Source organism: Spermophilus citellus (genome assembly GCF_964194105.1).
Source record: "Spermophilus citellus genome assembly, chromosome: 1".
Classification (NCBI taxonomy): Eukaryota; Metazoa; Chordata; class Mammalia; order Rodentia; family Sciuridae; genus Spermophilus; species Spermophilus citellus.
The window spans coordinates 272,464,218-272,486,157 of NC_138182.1; the positions used below are offsets into that span (position 1 = coordinate 272,464,218).

The 21,940-nt window shown below is 35.3% G+C and overlaps 1 protein-coding gene across 1 annotated transcript in view; it reads right to left on the reverse strand.

Moving 5' to 3' along the window:
- C6 (complement C6) overlaps positions 1–20,766 on the reverse strand; it is an 83,671-nt gene extending 62,905 nt beyond the window's left edge. The window contains exon 1 of the mRNA XM_081302820.1: positions 20,661–20,766. The gene's annotated coding sequence lies outside the window, so the exon portion shown is untranslated. The remainder of the gene's footprint in view (positions 1–20,660) is intronic.
- Between the last annotated feature and the right edge of the window lie 1,174 nt (positions 20,767–21,940).

Here is a 21,940-nt window from a genome sequence, read left to right on the forward strand (position 1 = left end):
TTGAGACAGAATGAGAAGACTTCAAGACTCCTGGTTCTTAGGTGAGGTGCATTCCTTCACTGAATTTCCAGCAACACTAATTACTGTGTTAATGGAGCATCAAGCTGCCTGGAGCTCTACAACCCAGGTCACAAGAGAGTTTGATCCATATATACCAATGAAAACCTCTACCAGTGGTTCCCTACTATGTGCTCTAGACACATGAGCACCTGTCAATTATTTGCAAAATCATGTATGCCCCCAAATATTGCTAATTGGATCTTCATATAGCTAACAAAATGCAACAGGATTCATACATACATACATATGTATACACATATATATGTGTATATATATGCAGATATACATGTTTATAGATATAAATATACACAATATTGCTGGATTAATATAGTGACTCTCACTTCAAAAAGAGTAATGCCATCCACCTAACTTCTTTTTCTCTCAGTTTCATTATCTACAACATAATACTTTTACCTCTTTTGTAAAGTTTTTGTTAGAATTAAATAAGAAAGCTTAGAACAATCCTTAGCTTAGATTCATCATTCAATAAAAATTAGCTTTTCGAATTAGAAATGACATTTAGGAGTGTTACAGACTTACAGGATACAAATCAGCATACAAAAAATCAATAGTTTTCTTATACACCTATAATAAATTTTCTGAAATCAAATCAGGAAAACAATCCCATTCACAATAATACCCCTCCACCCACAAAATAAAGTACCAGAAATAAAATTAATGAAGGATATGAAAAAGCTCTACAATGAAAGTTATAGAATACTGAAGAAAGAAATTGAAAATACACTATAATAAGGAAAGACCTTTTATGTTCATGGATAGGAAGAATTAAGATTAAAATGGCCACATTACCAAAAGCAATACACAGATTTAATGCCATCCCCATGAAAATATCAAAGGCATTCTTCATCACAATACCCAATTTCAAATTATATTACAGAATTATAGTGACAAACACTGCATTGTACTGCAGCGTATGTGTAGTCCGTTAATGACTCATGAAATCAGTTCTGTGAATCATTTAAAAAAATGAACAACTTTTTAAAATAAAATAAAATATAAAATATCCAAAAGCTTTGTGTAGACCCTTGGCCTAAATTGTACATGTTTCAAGGAATTTGGAGGTACATTTTAATATACAAGAAAAGCATTTGATGGAAGGGATAGGATGAATAAAATATATATTGGCAAAGGGATGATTTGCTACCTTTGCTTGCAGCTGTCAGTGTTCACAGCAAGTATACTGTTGTGCAGTATAGCTTGATATTAACATGACTCTCAGCGAGATGAAAAGTCTGAGATAGTCAACTCAGTTCATGTGCAAATTTCGAGTTCAATTTTTGGAAAGATGTTACCTATATTTTTTCTTTCTTTGAGTTAGCAGCAATTATTATACTTTATGAAAATTAGAATAAATTACTGTTAAAACCGATCATTTCTTTATAAAAAGAAAGAGGATAATGAATGAAATATATAGAAAATGTGTTCTGGATCCGTAATTGTAGAAATTGACAATACTGAGCAAAATATTGACTGTAATCTTCCAACTTCAACTTCATTTGAACCACATTTCAGAAAGGAAAAAGTAAGTACAAAATATTATAATGAAGAGTACTTAAAATATGGTTTTATCAAATGTGAAAAACCTTTTGAAAATGACAGACCTCAGTGTGTTATTTGTAATAATATTCTTGCAAATGAAAGTTTAAAACCTTTAAAATTAAAAAGATACTTAGAAACTCAGCATACTGAACATATTGATAAGCCTCTTGAATATTTCCAAGGAAGAAAAAAGACATAAAGATATCAACACAATTTTTCTTCATTGGCCTACTGCTAATGGGGAGAAGATCTTACTGTCATCATATTTTCTTGCTAATCAAGAAAAGGTTCAGACAACTGTTGAAGAAAATTGTCCTTCCAGCACGTTTGGTATATTATAATTTTGATGACAATTCAGCTGATAAATTAAAAACTACACCTATGCGGAAGACAGTCTAAAGGAAAAGAGAGAAAATCAGTGGGGGTGGGAGGATTCCATCAAAATAGAAGAAAGGTCAGTGAAAGAGAAAGAGGGGGGTGAGGGGGAGGGAGGAGAGACAAGAAAAGGGAATAACAAATATGAATATGTCACAGTGAGTCTCAGCATTATGTACATTCATAATACATTTTTAAAAAAAGCTGTAGGAAAAGAGCAAAAAGTCAGTAGAGTAAAGGAAATAGAGGGATGGAGGAGAGTAAGGGGAAGTAATGGAACCTGAAAACAAAACAAAACAAACAAAAAACCAGTACTTAGTTATAACACAATATCTCTTGGAAATTGTACTATTGAAGAACATTTAGAAACAACACTTATTATTTGGTTTCAATCTGGTATAAATTTTTCAATCCAGCTGGATGGAAACACTGATATTGGAAGTTACACAGCCCTTCTAGTTTATGTTAGATTTTATGATGGATTTTTTTGTACCTCTTAAATTTAAACTCACATCCAAGTGAATTTGATACAGAAAAATGAAAGCGCATTGTGGGTCAATATAAATTCAACTGGAAAAACTATAAAGTATTACAAGTAATAGAACAGCAAGAATAACTGGAAAACATTGCAGAGAAATTAAAAAGTTGCTGGGAGTTACTAATAATGCTGCTGTGTGGAATCATTGTTTTATAAATCATGAAGCTTTAGCATCCAGAGAAATTCCAGAGTCTCATGGAAGTATTGGAAAATGCAGTAAATGCTGTTAATGTTATTAAAGGAATCTCACTGAATAGCCAGCTTCTTGAGGCAGTTTGTTCATAATTGGAACTAATCATATGCATGTACTGCATCATCCCAAAGTTATTTCTTCATATATACTGACAAACAATTATGAGACTTAGGTTTGTTTTTTTTAAAATTTTGTTTTGTTTTTCCTGGTGGTGCTGGGGATTGAACCCAGAGCCTTGTGGATGTTTGGCAAGCACTCTACCAACTGAGCTATATCCCCATTCCTGAGACCCTAAGTTTATCAGCATTTCAGAAGATATTCCTTTGCTAGATAGAAGGAGTATCCTGCTATTACTACTATTCATGAGAACTAGTTAGTGTGAGCTGGAGTTTTCAATTTAACCCAGTTAAAATCAAAGGAAGAAATGGGCTGAATGGTGTGGTAGGTATGTAGATAGAGTTATCTTCTGTGCTCCTGACTGGAAGGAGCTTTTAAACAGGAAAACACACTCATCACATTAAATAAAATCTTACTTAGCTTTTGTTTTTGTATTATTTAATGTTATTTTGTAATATTTTCTATTTCATATAAATGTTAATGTGACATTGTATGTGACAACTTTGTTATGTTTTACAGTTGCTATATTTAAATATTAATACAATCAAGTGATTCCATGTTCATAGAAAAAAGAGAGAAAAAGAAAAAGGAATTTTTGTTACTTGTAGGAAAATGGATGGAACTTGATACTATTAGATTAAGTGAAATAAGCCAAAATCAGAATGCCAAGGGTCATATGTTTTCTCTCTTATGTGGAAGCTGGAGAGGGAAAAGGAAAACAAAAATGTGTGTGTGTTGGGGTGGGTGTCTTATGAAAATTGAAGGAAAATCAGTAGAGGAAAGGGACCCGAGGGTTAGAGGAAGGAAAGGGGAAATACTGGGGATTGGCCAAATTTCATATTGTTATATTGTGAATATTATGAATATGTGACAAAGAATCCCACCATTATGTACAACTATAATGTACCAATAAAAATACGGAAAAGAATGCAAACAGTAATAAATGCTGGAGGGAATGCAAAGTAAAAGGAACAATTTTACACTGTTGGTGGGATTGTAAATTAGTACAGTGACTATGGAAATCACTATAGAGTTTCCTCAAAATACTAGGGATGGAACCACCATCCTTGGAAGAGTAGATTAAGAAATGTGGTATATATTCACAATAGAATTTTACTAGGCTACAAAAAGAATAACATTATGTCATTTTCAGGAAAATGGATGGATCTTGAAGGCATTATGTTAAGTAAAATAAACCATCCTCAGAAAGTCAAGAGTCATATGTTTTCTCTCATATGTGGAAACATGAGAAAGGAAAATCAAGGTATGTATTGATGAATGAAGATAAGAGGACCAGTAGAGTGGAAGAAGGATATCAGGAGTGGGGAGCCGGGGCGGGAATGGAGAAATACTAGGGAGTGATAGTGACCAAATTATATTGTTTTATTTTGTGCATGTATAAGTATGCAACAGCAAATCTCATTATTATTTGTAAGTACAGTGCATCAATAAAATATGGAAATAAAACCAAAAAGAGTAACATACAATAATTTCATGAGCCTGTATATTTAGCTTCTGTAGTTATTGAGGAACTATTGGCATGATTTTAAAGTCAATTTTATTTTTTTAAAGAATTATGATTATTTGCAACAGATTCCATCTTACATTTTTGTTCTGTTCATGACATCATCAAAATTAACTTTCATTATTTGCATACTTCTAATAGTATGGACTGGGTGATATGATCAGTGTGGTAATATGCATTAATATATAAATAAAAATTTTTTAGATATTTCCTGTGAGTTTCCAAACTAAGTGATACTGTATTGTAAACCTTCCTGCCAGGTGGTATTAGTTATAGCATAAATGGTGATGAATTCTTGTATACCTGTCACCAGGTCTGCACACATATAATTACTTTTTCCTCTTTAATACAATTCCAGGACACAGTCCATTCTTGACCAAAACAGCAGGCGGTGTACAACTTTACATATTTATTTTACATAATTTGTAAAATAACAGAAAAATATAAAAATGTTACTTATTTAAAAAGGTGTTACAAATTTAATAGCAACTGTTAGTCATGCATTAAAAAAATGAGGAGTTTCCCAAATTATAGCAAACAAGGATTAAAAATATGTTTTGAGGAATGCCATTGGGATTTTGATCAGAATTGCATTAAATATGTATAAAAATATGTTTTGATATTAAATAAGGCTATTTATTTGCAAAATATTTAGAAGTACAGCTTTAGTTACTTTGCTTCTTACAAATAAAATCCGATTTCTGACCATGGTATTTGAAACAGCAGTTTTTACTAGTGTTTCCTATGTACCTTTACTGCTTTATTTTCTGTTATACATCTGCTTCTAATATAGTGTATTATTTATATTTAATTTTATTTACATTTAATACATTATTAGTTAAGTTTAAATATGTCTCCTCTTCCTTTTATCTTCCCTCACTGGAATGCAAACACTACGATGGTCTTTCCTGTCCCTTTTGTTCATTTTAGCATTTAGAAGAAGGAAAGCAAACATAGCATATATTGAATACAAATATTTGCTGAATTCAGTAAGTCCAGGATAAATTTTAGAAACAGGTTGGAATCATGCAATTTGGGCCTATTCTTCTTGCCACTTCAGCATAATACTAGTCTAAAAATTTCTAGCAGACTGTGCATATTTCATAGCCCTTAGGGTTGGACTTGTCTGTCCAGGAGTCACCTGTTGCTTCTGCAAGAGTGACAGCCTGCAGCGAGACTGGTTTATCACTAGTTTGTAGTGATCATGGATCAAAATGGAAAATTAGGTTTCTCAAGATTCAGATTTATTTTTAAAAGACACAATTCATTTAGTCTATTTTTATTTGATATTGGTTATTGTGTTTTGAAAATATAGAAATGTATGAAGAAAATTTACACATCTTACAATGCAACCAAATGGAAATCCATCTCTAGATTTGAAAATTATAAACAGAATAAAATGTGTGTGTGTGTGTGTGTGTGTGTGTGTGGTTGTGGAAATAAAACCTGGTTCTTGTATACCTGTCATCAGGTCTGCACACGTATAATTACTGTTTCCTCTTTTTTTATAGGATATATATATATATATATATATATATATATATATATATATATAGGAGAAGATAGGATATTTTATACCATATGGATGAGGTATTGGATTTAATCATTATCCTTTCTGTGGACATTCAGTACACATGCTGCAGTATCTTGGTAATTATATCTTGGCATATATTTATTGTATGTCCATGGAACCAGCAAGTATATTGCTAGCAATAGAATGGTTCAGTCAAGTGATTTATAAATTTCAAATTATTAATACTGCCAAATTGCCCTATGGATATATAGCTCCCTCAAGTGTCTTAGAGGCTGAGCTTCTGATTGCATTTTAACAGGATTAGTTTATGTTTCTGAATTGTGATGAAAGGATACTTTGATAAAAATAAAATGGGGTTAATCATTTCATAAATCTTGGTTTAAAACAAGACATCAAGGGTAGATAAGAAGTGTTTTGCCAATATTCTCAGAAATGAGAGCATTTCTTATTAATAAATCAGTACCCTTTTTGAAGTCTTCTACAAGCTGAGAGAAAAATGATGGAATAAAAGTAACCAAATCGATTGGCATATGGCTGAATATGTCCAATTTAAAATGGAATCCATACATATTTAAGTGTCCATTCTGTGCTGCTGGACAGTACATAGAAATAGAAACCATTATCACTGTCTGGGGAGGGTGGAGGGACCTAGATATTTAGATATTTCCTGTGAGTCTCCTGGTCCCCTACTCCCTCCCTTCCCAGAACCATTCATGCTTTTTATCCAAGCTTTTTCATCCAACTCATAGATAAACTGCTACATCCCTAAGCTTTTTCAATAATAAAAATGAGAATCTCCTGTAAAGATCACTCTACTCACCTGCTGATTGTGGTTTCCTAGTAAACAACTCATGTCCTGTTTTTTTCTCAGCATCCCAGAATGACTGGATCAAGAATCACCAGAAAGAATCTAGGTTGGGATGAGACTGAATGGTGTGAGTCCTAAATACCTAACCTGAGTTCCAGATTGAGTGTTTTTTTTTTCTTATTTCTTTTTCTCACTGGCTTTTATCAGGGCCCTTGGGAGCTGAGGGTCCTAAACAATGTGAAGCTTCTCTGTCAAACATTAAACCCATTAGAGATATCCCGCCTTCACCACCACCCCCCCCCCACTGTTGAAATTAAGTTCTTCTCATACAGAAAAGTTTTCAGTAAGAAAACCTAAACTCAAATGAGAGTACCAGGGTTCTCAAGATGATGGATTAGCATGAGGCAGCATTTCTCTTAGCTCAGCGACCCAGAACTCAAACAGCAGGAATAACACATCTCCCCAAGGTCTAAAGAGAAAATTCCTGATTCTGAAGGGCCTGTCTGCCTTAGCCTATCCAGAGACTGTTTTACTCATTAATAAGATACATATTAAATAACAAAAAACAAAAAAAACCCAAAAACCCTCTCCACTGGTTCGAGACTCAGGATCCATCCTGAGACTGCAAGGCGACAGAGCCTAAGGGAACTGGAAACCCACATCCATGACTTTGCACTTCACCCTATGAAAACAGATGAGATGCAGGAGAAAGCTGGACTCTCCCCAGCTCCATGACCCCAGAGGCTCCTGGGGACTGAGGGACTAGTTACAGTGGGTAGAAGTCAGAAGGTTCGAAGACGGTGTGAGGGCATTTTGCCTCCAGCTTGCCCAGCCAGCCTGTCCAGCACCCACCAGGTTCCTGGGGCCCACCTAGGGCCAGCACTTGGCCAGGACCCTGTACAGCCTGGTCCCCTGCTCCCTCCCTTCCCAGTACAGCATCCACCACTCCCTGAGTCCAGTCCAGAACCCAATAGGTGCCTCCAGCTCTCCAGAGTCCCCAGTCTCTCCTTGGCCCCTGACCAGGCCCATCACTTGCAGCTTTGTGGCCTGCCCACAGGTCACGGCACCCAGCCTTGATCCGTCCTGTTGCAGAACAGATGACAATAGCACCTGACTGCTGCAAAAGGAAGCTGAGAAACTTGAACTCCAATAGAAACAACTGTTCAATTTTTCATCAAGATCTTTCTTTTCTCTTTTCTTTTTGCTCACATTTCTACTATTTTTGAAATCAACTATTTTTCATGCATCAGTTATGTGCCACCTGATGTTTTGGTCAAGAACAGACTGTGTCCTGAAATTGTACTTAAGGTGGCCCAGTAAGAATTTATCACCATTTGTGCTGTAACTGATACCACTTGGCAGGCAGCTTTACGATACAGTATCACTTAGTTTGGAGACTCACAGGAAATATCTAAAATGGGATGTCTGAATATTATATTTCAGTTTCGTTTTTCATTCTTTCATTTATACCTCTTTCTTTCTATTTTTAAACTTTAATTTTTTTATTTTATATATATTTCTCTCATGTATCTGTTTGGTTCCCTTGATTCTCTCTTTTCCTGCTAAAAATCAACCTCAATTATTCCCTCTTTCACTCTTATAATTTTTTACTTCTATCCTCTCTCTTCCTTCCTCATAAACATCCCATCCTACACCACTCCTGTTTTTTCTTGGTCCACCACCTGAAATTGTAAACCCTTTTGCAAACTCACTGCTTTTATCATAGACGATAACTAAGCACATCGTTTCTGTTTATTGGGACAATACTGGTGTCATAGGAGGGGCTATTTGGTTTATGGCTATATATAGCATGAAAAAACAAGGGAACAAATCGTCCAAAACCAACCAAGATGCACCAACAATAGAGACCAATGACATCACAGTGGAAAAAAAATGTCAGAGAAGGAGTTTAGAATGTACATACTTGAACTGCTCTGTGAAGTAAAGTAAGGAGTGAAATTGGAGAGAAAATTCAGGAGGTAAAAGAATACTTCAGTGAAGAGATAGAGATTCTGAAAAGAAACCAAGCAGGCAAAGACATCCATAGACCCAAGTTAAAAGATGGGAAAAAAAACATATCACTCACATGGATTGACTAAACAAGCAATACCATAAACACTTTATCTTAATATCAGATATAATGGACTTTAAGCCAAAGTTACTCATAAGGACATTCCACACTGCTTAAGGGATTATATATCAGCAAGACATAACAATCATACATATTTATGCCCCAAACAATGGAGCGTATACATACATCAAACAAATCCTTCTCAATTTCAAGAACCAAAAAGACCACAGTACAATAATTCTGGGTGACATTAATACACTTCTGTCACTACTGGATAGACCCTCCAAATAAAAACCACACACACAAAAAAAATTACAGAACTAAATAATACAATCAATAATTTAGACTTAACAGACATTTATAGACTATTTCATCCATCAACACATGAATACACTTTCTTCTCAGCAGCACATGAATCCTCTAAGATAGACCATATCTTATGCCACAAAACAATTCTTATCAAAGAGAGAGAGAGAGAGAGAGAGAGAGAGAGAGAGAGAGAATACTCTTCATACTATCAGATCATAGTGGAATGAAATTAGATATCAATGATAAAATTTTAAAAATAGAAGCTATTTTAAAGCCTGGAGACTAAATAATATGCTATTAAATAACAAATGGATAGCAGAAGAAATCAGGGATGAAATAAAAAATACTTAGAGGTAAATGAGAATACTGATACAATATATCAAAATCTCTGAGATACTGTGAGGGTAGTGCTAAAAGGAAAATTTATTGCATTAAGCTTATCCATTAAAATAATAGAAAGTCAATAAATAAATGACCTAACATTACATCTCAAAGTCCTAGAGAAAGAACAAATCAACACCAAAAGCAATAGAAGACAGGGAATAATTAAATACAGAGCTAAAATCAATTAAATTATAACAACAACAACAACAACAAACAACTCTGAATATTGACAAAAGTTGGTTCTTTGAAAAGATAAATAAAATTGATAAACTCTTAGCCATGCTAACGAAGAGAAAGAGAAAAATTCAAATTACTAAAATTCATGCTGAAAAATGAAATATGAAAACAGACACTACTGAAATACAGAAGATAATCAGAAATTATTTTGAAAGTCTATACTGCAATAAAAAAGAAAATCTTGTAACATCAACAAATTTCTTGAGACATATGACCTACTCAAACTGAATCAGTAGGTCATGCACCCTTTAAACAGATCAATTTCAAACAATGAAATAAAAGATGCCATCAAAAGCCTACTAATTAAGAAAAGCCCAGGACCAGACAGATTCTTAGCTTAGTTTTACAAGACCTTTAAAGAAGAATTAACACCAGTATTCCTCAAATTATTCCATTAAATAGAAAAAGAGGAAACTATTCAACTCACTCTATGAAGCTAGTGATATCACCCTGATAACAAAACCAGATACCAAAACCAGGTAAGGACACATAAAGGAAAGAAAACTTTAGACCAATATCCCTGATGAACATAGATGCAAAAATTCTCAATAAAATTATGGCAAATTACATTAAAAAACATATCAAAAAATTCAAATGGGGTTAATCCCAGGGATGGAAGGTTGGTTTAACCTATGGAAATCAATAAATGTAATACATCACATCAGTAGACTCAAAGACAAGAATCAGATGATCATAACGATAAATGCAGAAAAAACATTTGACAAAATATAATACCCCTTTGTTCTCAAAACACTAGAAAAACTAGGGATAGTAGAAGCATACCTCAACATTTTAAAAGCTACATATGCTAAACCCAAGGCCAACATCATTCTAAATGGAGAAAAATTGAAAGCATTTCCTCTAAGAACTGGAACAAGACAAGGATGACCTCTTTCACTACTTTTATTCAACATTGTCCTTGAAAGTCTGGCCAGAGCAATTACACAGAAGAAAGAAATTAAAGTGATATGAATAGGAAACGAAGAACTCAAACTATCACTATTGGCCAATGACATGATTCCATATTTAGAATATTCAAAAAAATACACCAAAACACTTCTAGAACTAATAAATGAATTCAGCAAAGTAGCAGGATATAAAATCAACACTTATAAATCAAATGCACTTCTTTATATCAGTGATGAGTCCACTGCAAAAGAAATTAGAAAAACCATTCCATTCACAATAGCCTAAAAAATATTTGGTAATCTAACAAAAGAGGGGAAAGACCTCTACAAAAAAAAATACAGAACACTAAATAGAGAAATTGAAGAAGATATTCAGAGACAGAAGGATCTCTCATGATCTCAGATAAGCAGAATTAACATTCTCCAAACTACCAAAAGCATTATACAGATTTAATGTAATCCCTATTAAAATCCCAATGATTCTTCCTAAAACAAGAAAAAGCAATCACAAAATTCATTTGGAAATATAATAGACCCAGAATAGCCAAAGCAATACTTAGCAAGAAGAGTGAAGCAGGAGGCATCACAATACTAGACCTTAAACTATAGTATAGAGCCAAAGTAACAAAAGTGGTAGGGTATTGGTATCAAAACAGACACATAGACCAATGGTACAGAATAGAAGACAGAGACAAATCCACATATATACAGTTATCTCATACTAGACATAGGCATCAAAAACATATATTGGAGAAAAGATATCCTCTTCAATAAATGGTGCTGGGAAAATAGAAAATCCATATGTAGCAAAATAAAATTAAACCCCTTTCTCTTCACCCTGCACAAAAGTCAACTTGAAGTGGATCAAGGACTTAGACGCTAAAACAAGAGATCCTGTGCCTAATAGAAGAAAAAAGTAGACTTAGATTGTCAGCAGGTCAGCTTAGGAAATGATTTCCTTAACAAAACCCTAAAGAACAAGAGGTAAAATCAAGAATCAATAAGTGGGACGGAATCAAACTAAAAAGCTTCTTCACAGAAAAGGAAGCAATCAAAAATGTGAATAGAGAACCTACAGAATGGGACAAAATATTTACCACATGCACCTCAGATAGAGCATTAATATCCAGGGTATACAAAGAACTAAAACAAAAAACCTTAACACCCCCAAATAAATAAATAACCAACCCAATCAATAAATAGACTAAGCACCTGAATAGACACTTCACAGAAGAAATACAATTGATAAACAAACATATGGAAAAAAATGTTCCATATCTCTAGAAATTAGAGAAATGCAAATCAAAACTACACTGAGATTTCATCTCACTCCAGTCAGAATGGCAATTATCAAGAACATAAGCAACAATTAATGTTGGCGAGGATGTAGGAGAAAAGGTACACTCATACATTGCTGATGGGACTGCAAATTGGTGCACCACTATGGAAAGAGGTATAGAGATTCCTCAGAAACTTGGAATGAAACCACCATTTGAGCCAGTTATCCCAGTCCTCAGCATATATCCAAAGGACTCACAATTAGCATACTACAGTGATGCAGCCACATCAATGCTTATAGCAGCACAATTCAAAATAGCTAACCTATGGAACCAACCTAGGTGCCCTTCAACAGATGAATAGATAAAAGAAAATGTGGTATATATACACAATAGAATACTACTCAACCTTAAGGAAGAATGAAATTATGGCATTTGCTGGTAAATGGATGGAGCTGGAGAATATCCTGCTAAGCAAAATAAGCTAAAACCCAAATCCAAAGGCTGAATGTTGTCTCTGATATGTGGCTCCTAATTCAAAATAAGGCTGGGCGTGGCTAGGAAAGAATAATGTTTGGATTAGACAGAGGGGAGTAAAGGGAGGCCAACAGGTATGGAGGTAGGAAGGAATGTAGAATAAATTGGACATTATTACCCTATGTGCATATATGATTACATTACATGTGTTATTCTATATTATGTACAAGCAGAAGAATGAGAAGTTATACTCTATTTATGTATGATGTGTCAAAATGCATTCTACAGTCATGTATAACTAATTAGAATAAAAAAGAATATATTCATTGAAAAAAAAAAAGAAAACCTAAACTCATGTTTGTTGTTGTTGTTGCTTATGTGTGGTCAGCATGGAAATGATGGCAGGAGTGAAACTGGAAGAAATGATCAGTTCTCAGTTTTCATCAGATATTATCTGTTTTAATTTATAAAAGCTTGAAGGTATAGGTGGATTTTATTTCAATTATCATAAAAAACTGCAAGAACAGAACCTATGTAAAATATTTTGATCTCTTCTTTAGTTATAAGCATTCTGAGGCAATTTGGAAAACATTATAAATTAAGATGGTAACATTAAAACTGGATGAGGTGAAAAAGAAGATCTAATTATAGCTTTTCATTTAAAAATACTTTGCAGGAGCTGCCGAATTAAATGAAACAGCTGATAAGATGAGAGACAATTTAAAATCCAAGTGAACCGAGAACACGCACTGAGCCCTGATCTGCTGAATTCAAACTCCCGGTCACCTGCTTCCCGCAGACAAACAGTGATGACTCGGCATTAATCCATCCGGCTGAAACAACTGGTCAGCCCTTCTCATCATACGAAGGTAAATGCCTACCGAGTCTTCATAAGTAGTGGCCACAGGTTTGAAACGGGGCTTGAGAGAGAAGGACCCACCCGTTGCATTGGTAGCCCAGCAAAGGGAAACAACGTCATCAGACTGCTGTGGAGGAGATAACGTCGTTGAAACCAACAGCTACAGGTGTGTGATCCCACAGCCTTCCCTCTCCACACATCGGGAAAACCTTAAGGGCCACTCCCAGCTCTCCCGTAAGGGCCCCTCCCAGCTCTCCCACGAGTGCTACAGCCAGCCCGAGGGAATCAGAGGTGGTGCGGGTCCCGCGGCGCGGATCTACCGCTCCCACCAGGGCTGACTGCTGAGGTCTCTTGCACCAGCTACGGGGAAGTGGATACCGGAGGGCAAGTAAAATCCGCTGAGGATTCTCAGCCCCAAGCTCTACAAACTTAGGGTCTGAGGGAATGGCAAACTGGAAGAGTGTGCCCAGTCGTTCATGAAAACAGGGCTCCCGGGAGCAGCAGACCTGGCTTGTAGCCAGTATTGTGGTGAGAGGGGCCTGGCTAGAGAAAAAGTGGGAAGTGACTAGACACAAGAGGAGGCCCTAGACACTCAGGATTGGAGACTCGCCCAGTCTGGGAGGAGCTGCTGCACAGTGATTGGTTCCCGCGTATTGACAGGAGAAACTTGGCCTGGTGGACAAAGTGCCACCTACTGGAAGAGAAATTAATCAAACTCTAAGACGGCATTTATTAGGTTTTTTTTTTTTTTCCTTTTTCTTTTCTCTCTCTTTTTTTTTTTTTTTTGATTTGGGTTTTTCTTTCAGTTGCAATTTTTTCTTTCCTGTTGTTTAATTAATTTTTTTTTAAATTTTTTTCTACTAATTTTAATTTAAATTTCTTTTAATTATTATTAGTATTTTTTTAATTATTATTATTTTTTTTAATTTTTTTTTTCTTTTTTAGTTCCTATTTTTTTCTTCTTTAGTCTTTTCATTTCTCTTATCCCCCCTTTCCTTGAATTCTACCTGCCTACTCTCATTCTCTTTAGTGACTTCACCCCTTCCCTTCAAATACCTTTCCTCCCAAACATCAAATTAATTTATAGGAGTAAACAGTAACCCAGCAGTCAAACAGAACAAGAAGTAACATGAGCAGCTTCAAAAAACAAGGAAGAAAAGGACTACAAACAATGCAGGACAGCCTAAATATTCAGGAGGACCTAGAGTCATCAGAAAAATGGTCATATAAAGAACTCAAGGAACACCTTAGACAGATGGAATGGAACCTTAAGGAGGATACAAGACAGCAAATTCAAGCAGCGAAAGAACACATTGAGAATGAATTTCATAAACAGATAAAAGAAGAAGTTAAGCATCTCTATCAGGAGATAGAGATTATAAAAAATAATCAAACAATAATTCTAGAAATGAAGGAAATGATAAACCAAATTAAAAACTCAATTGAGAGTATCACTAACAGAGTGGAGCAAGTAGAAACCAGAACGTCAGATAATGAAGACAAAATATACCATCTTGAAAAGAGTCTAGCCAACTTAGAAAGGCTGGTAAAAAATCACGAGACAAACATCCAAGAGTTATGGGATAACATGAAGAAACCAAACTTACGAGTCATCGGGATAGAAGAAGGTACAGAGATTCAAACCAAGGGAATGAGTAACCTGCTGGATGAAATAATTACAGAAAACTTTCCAGAAATAAAAAAGGAAACAGATATACAAATTGAAGATGCATACAGGACACCAAGCACACAAAATCACAGTAGACCAACGCCAAGACACATTGTTATGAAGATATCCAATATACAGAACAAAGAGAAAATATTAAAAGCTACAAGAGAAAGGAGAGAGATTACATTTAGGGGTAAACCAATACGGTTAACAACGGATTTTTCATCACAGACACTGAAAGCAAGAAGGTCATGGAACAATGTATTTCAAACACTGAAAGACAATGGATGCCAACCAAGAATCCTGTATCCAGCAAAATTAAGCTTCAGGTATGACAACGAAATAAAAATCTTTCATGATAAACAAAAGTTAAAAGAATTTGCAGCCAGAAAACCAGCATTGCAAAGCATTTTGAGCAAAACACTACACGAAGAAGAAATGAAAAACAATAACCAAAACCATCAGTGGGAAGTGCCTCAGTAAAGACAGAGGGCAAGGGGAAAGACAATCATGGTGAAACAAACTAAATTTTTTTTTTTTTTAAAAAAAAGGATAAACAATCAATCATGGATGGAAGTTCAAACCATATATCAATAGTAACTCTGAATGTTAATGGCTTAAACTCTCCAATAAAGCAACATAGGCTGGTATCATGGATTAAAAAAACAAATCCAACAATATGCTGCCTCCAGGAGACACATCTGATTGGAAAAGACATACACAGGCTAAAGGTGAAAGGATGGGAAAAAATATACCACGCACACGGTCCTCGCAAGCAAGCAGGGGTGGCCATCCTCATATCAAATAAAATCGACTTCAAGACTAAGTTAATCAAAAGGGATAAAGAAGGTCATTATATACTGTTAAAAGGAACCATTCACCAACAAGACATAACAATTATCAATATTTACGCACCAAATAATGGTGCTGCGACATTCATAAAACAAATTCTTCTCAAATTCAAGAATCAAATAGACCACAACACAATAATTATGGGAGACTTCAACACACCTCTCTCACCATTGGACAGATCCTCCAAACAAAAGTTGAATAAAGAAACTATAGATCTCAATAACACAATCAATAACCTAGACTTAACTGACTTATATAGAATATATCAACCATCATCAAATGGCTATACTTTTTTCTCAGCAGAACATGGATCCTTCTCAAAAATAGACCATATATTATGCCATAGGGCAACCCTCAGTAAATATAAAGGGGTGGAGATAATACCATGCATTTTATCTGATCATAATGGAATGAAACTGGAAATCAATGATAAAAGAAGGAAGGAAAAATCCTACATCACATGGAAAATGAACAATATATTACTGAATGATCAATGGGTTACAGAAGACATAAAGGAGGAAATCAAAAAATTCTTAGAGATAAACGAAAATACAGACACAACATATCGGAATCTATGGGACACAATGAAAGCAGTTTTAAGAGGAAAATTCATCGCCTGGTGGTCATTCCTCAAAAAAAGAAGAAACCAACAAATAAATGAGCTGACACTCCAACTCAAAGCCCTAGAAAAGGAAGAGCAAAACAACAGCAAATGTAGCAGAAGGCAAGAAATAATTAAAATCAGAGCAGAAATCAATGAAATTGAAACAAAAGAAACTATTGAAAAAATTAACAAAACTACAAGTTGGTTCTTCGAAAAAATAAATAAGATCGACAGACCTTTAGCCATGCTAACGAAGAGAAGAAGAGAGAGAACTCAAATTACTAACATACGGGATGAAAAAGACAATATCACAACAGATGCTACAGAAATACAGAAGACAATTAGAAATTATTTTGAAAACCTATATTCCAATAAAATAGAGGATAGTGAAGACATCGATTAATTTCTTAAGTCATATGATTTGCCCAGACTGAGTCAGGAGGATACACAGAATCTGAACAGACCAATATCAATGGATGAAATTGAAGAAACCATCAAAAGACTACCAACCAAGAAAAGTCCAGGACCGGATGGGTATACAGCGGAGTTTTACAATACCTTCAAAGAAGAATTAAAACCAATACTTTTCAAGTTATTTCAGGAAATAGAAAAAGAGGGAGCTCTTCCAAATTCATTCTATGAGGCCAACATCACCCTGATTCCGAAACCAGACAAAGACACCTCAAAGAAAGAAAACTACAGACCAATATCTCTAATGAACCTAGATGCAAAAATCCTCAATAAAATTCTGGCGAATCGAATACAAAAACACATCAAAAAAATTGTGCACCATGATCAAGTAGGATTCATCCCTGGGATGCAAGGATAGTTCAACATACGGAAATCAATAAGTGTTATTCACCACATCAATAGACTTAAAGATAAGAACCATATGATCATCTCGATAGATGCAGAGAAAGCATTCGACAAAGTACAGCATCCCTTTATGTTCAAAACATTAGAAAAACTAGGGATAACAGGAACTTACCTTAACATTGTAAAAGCTATCTATGCTAAGCCTCAGGCTAGCATTATTCTGAATGGACAAAAGTTGAAGGCATTCCCTCTAAAATCCGGAACAAGACAGGGATGCCCTTTATCTCCACTTCTATTCAATATAGTTCTTGAAACACTGGCCAGAGCAATTAGACAGACGAAAGAAATTAAAGGCATAAAAATTGGAAAAGAAGAACTTAAATTATCACTATTTGCAGATGACATGATTCTATACCTAGAAGACCCAAAAGGGTCTACAAAGAAACTACTAGAACTAATAAATGAATTCAGCAAAGTGGCAGGATATAAAATCAACACGCATAAATCAAAGGCATTTCTGTATATCAGCGACAAAACTTCTGAAATGGAAATGAGGAGAAACACTCCATTCACAATATCCTCAAAAAAAATAAAATACTTGGGAATCAACCTAACAAAAGAGGTGAAAGATTTATACAATGAAAACTACAGAACCCTAAAGAGAGAAGTAGAAGAAGATCTTAGAAGATGGAAAAGTATACCCTGTTCATGGATAGGCAGAACTAACATCATCAAAATGGCGATATTACCAAAAGTTCTCTATAGATTAAATGCAATGCCAATCAAAATCCCAACGGCATTTCTTGTAGAAATAGATAAAGCAATCATGAAATTCATATGGAAAAATAAAAGACCCAGAATAGCAAAAGCAATTCTAAGCAGAAAGTGTGAATCAGGCGGTATAGCGATACCAGATTTCAAACTATATTACAGAGCAATAGTGACAAAAACAGCATGGTACTGGTACCAAAACAGACGGGTGGACCAATGGTATAAAATAGAGGACACAGAGACTAATCCACAAAGCTACAACTATCTTATATTTGATAAAGGGGCTATAAGCATGCAATGGAGGAAGGATAGCATCTTCAACAAATGGTGTTGGGAAAACTGGAAATCCATATGCAACAAAATGAAACTGAATCCCTTTCTCTCGCCATGCACAAAAGTTAACTCAAAATGGATCAAGGAGCTTGATATCAAATCAGAAACTCTGCGTCTGATAGAAGAAAAAGTTGGCTCCGATCTACAGATTGTGGGGTCGGGCTCCAAATTCCTTAATAGGACTCCCATAGCACAAGAGTTAACAACTAGAATCAACAAATGGGACTTAATTAAACTTAAAAGTTTTTTCTCAGCAAAAGAAACAATAAGAGAGGTAAATAGGGAGCCTACATCCTGGGAACAAATTTTTACTCCTCACACCTCAGATAGAGCCCTAATATCCAGAGTATACAAAGAACTCAAAAAATTAGACAATAAGATAACAAATAACCCAATCAACAAATGGGCCAAGGACCTGAACAGACACTTCTCAGAGGAGGATATACAATCAATCAACAAGTACATGAAAAAATGCTCTCCATCTCTAGCAGTCAGAGAAATGCAAATCAAAACCACACTAAGATACCATCTCACCCCAGTAAGATTGGCAGCCACTATGAAGTCAAACAACAACAAGTGCTGGCGAGGATGTGGAGAAAAGGGTACACTTGTACATTGCTGGTGGGACTGCAAATTGCTGCGGCCAATTTGGAAAGCAGTATGGAGATTCCTGGGAAAGCTGGGAATGGAACCACCATTTGACCCAGCTATTGCCCTTCTCGGACTATTCCCTGAAGACCTTAAAAAAGCATGCTACAGGGATACTGCCACATCGATGTTCATAGCAGCACAATTCACAATAGCTAGACTGTGGAACCAACCCAGATGCCCTTCAATAGATGAATGGATAAAAAAAATGTGGCATCTATACACAATGGAGTACTATGCAGCAATAAAAAATGACAAAATCATAGAATTTTCAGGGAAATGGATGGCACTAGAGCAGATTATGCTTAGTGAAGCTAGCCAATCCCTAAAAAACAAATACCAAATGTCTTCTTTGATATAATGAGAGCAACTATGAACAGAGTAGGGAGGAAGAGCAGGAAGAAAAGAATAACTTTAAACAGAGACATGAGGTGGGAGGGGAAGGGAGAGAAAAGGGAAATTGCATGGAAATGGAGGGAGACCCTCATTGCTATACAAAATTACATATAAGAGGTTGTGAGGGGAATGGGAAAATAAACAAGGAGAGAAATGAACTACAGTAGATGGGGTAGAGAGAGAAGTTGGGAGGGGAGGGGAGGGGGGATAGTAGGGGATAGGAAAGGTAGCAGAATACAACAATTACTAATAGGGCATTATGTGAAATTGTGGATGTGTAACCGACGTGATTCTGCAATCTGCATTGGGGGTAAAATTGTGGGTTCATAACCCACTTCAATCTAATATATGAAATATGATATGTCAAGAGCTTTGTAATGTTGTGAACAACCAATAAAAAATTAAAAAAAATACTTTGCAGTTATGGATAAAAGTTGTTTTGTGTTAGGAAAATTTTTATTCAAATAAAGGTTTTTTGTTTAAACAGCTCACCACATGTTTCCTTATTTACTAATTTCTAATATCTCTAGATATTTTGGAGGTAGCTAGTATTCATGCTGGCATTTTACCCACTTTTTACAATTGTCATACAACAGGAATCAGATGTTAAGTGACTAGAGGGAGAGTTAGGAATCATCTTCTGCTTCAGGGCTGTGGGAGAAGAGCAGCAATTCTGCAGTCTTCTCATTTCTGTTGTCCCCTCCTGAACTCTCTAAAATTCAGTTATCTCATTCAACCATGAAACTGGCTTTGTGAGCAGTAGAGAATTCTAGTTCAGAAGAAGGTCCTCCTTATTCTAGCCTGTTAGCTTCTGGTGTCCTTGACTCACATGAGCCATGTGTCCACAAGGCAGTTCATCTAACCTGACACATTTCAAAGGATGCTTTGGTTTATTCCCAATTGTGGGTTCTTCCTATTCATCTTCTTGTAAACTTTTCAAATCTCTTATTTCCTATTTTTATTTTTGAACATGCCCCAGAGGCTCAAAAAATTATATTTACCATTGCTAGAGTAGGCTAGGGAGTCTAGGCACACGATTGACCTTGGTTAAAGAATGTGTTTGCTTCACTTTTAGCTGTAGTTTAACTCAGAGAGAAACTCCATCTCAAATGTCCTCTGAGAGGACACTTTAAAAAAATGAACATTTGATTTTTTTTGTTTTGTTTTGTTTTAGATTTAAACAAAGGAATTTCTTGGTTTGAAAGAAAGACAAATAATTTCTTGGTTTGAACGAAAGTACATCTAAGTGATGTACTTTCATACATGGAAGAGTTTGTTAGAATCGTGATCTGTGATTTTGAAATATTAAGATTAAAAATGAAATAATCAGGTCACTCACCTTTTAACAGAGTTTGTGAGGTCCAGGGTCTTAATCTGCAAATGATTGAGGAAATAATAGGTTTGCACAGTGAAGCGGGTTTCTATGATAATCCAAACAAGGTTCCTTTCCCTAATGCTAGTTAATACAAAGTAGCACTGTGTATCCCAGAGACCTAACGATAACCCAGAGCATTGCCAAAATAAACATTATGTTGAAACTTGGACTTTGTAAGTGAGTATTCCAGTCAGGACTTAACCCTGAAACTCTAAGCATGATATATATCATACAGGGTCCTGGATATTCACATTCAAGGTTATTGCAAAAACTTGCTACCACAGAAAAGAAGAAATCTTTGAAACTATTTTTAAAAACCTTACAAAATAATTGTTTTTCATTCCTTTCACCAATAGACATGTGACCATTTAATTAACACATGTATTGTGTTTTATTATAGCATACTTATTGAGATTTAAAATTTATTATTTGTAAACAATATCATTGCTTAGGAAAAAAATTCACAAGAACTGAAAGACAAGCCTTAGAATTAATAAATGAATTTAGTTAGATTGCTGGATACAAGTTCATTAGAAAAAATGTTTCTATACACCCACAGAAACAAATGTGAAATATAATTTCCACTAGAGAGATGCAAAGTCAGCAGCCAGTAGAATGAGTCTAAATGGGGCTGCTGATTAACCTGAGCCATGGGAAGGACTGAGAAATGAGATAGTGGTACGCCACTGCACAGGAAAAGCACAGGCAGAAAGAATGGAAGATGGTATGGCAAAGTTTTTGACAGGGAGTACAAATGTCTGATCCAAATACTAAAACTGACCAGGAATCAGCTGTGAATATTGCATCTTTTCAATGATGTATTTGGTTTCCCCATCTTGGGTGCCAAGAATAGTTAAATAATATATCCCATTCATGAGGCCTTTCCTAGAGCAGGGGTTTGTAAACTACAAATCAGTGAGTCAAATCTAGCCTGCTGCCTGTTTTCATAACTAATGTCATATTGGATTAAAGTCTCACAATTAGTTATAGCCTATCTGCTTTTGGACCACAACAGAGTGGAATAGTTGCAACAGACACTATATTTAGCCTGCAAGGCCTGAAATATTTACTAGCTGGTCCTATACAGAAAACGTTATTCTGGTCTGATAAATACAACCACAGTGTCCAGTGATTCTTCCATCCTTGAAATTTATATAGCTCCTTTTGGGAGCACATCGAATATTGCCCAGTATTATGATCATTGCATATTACCTATTATCTTTTACTCCATCTAATAGACTCAA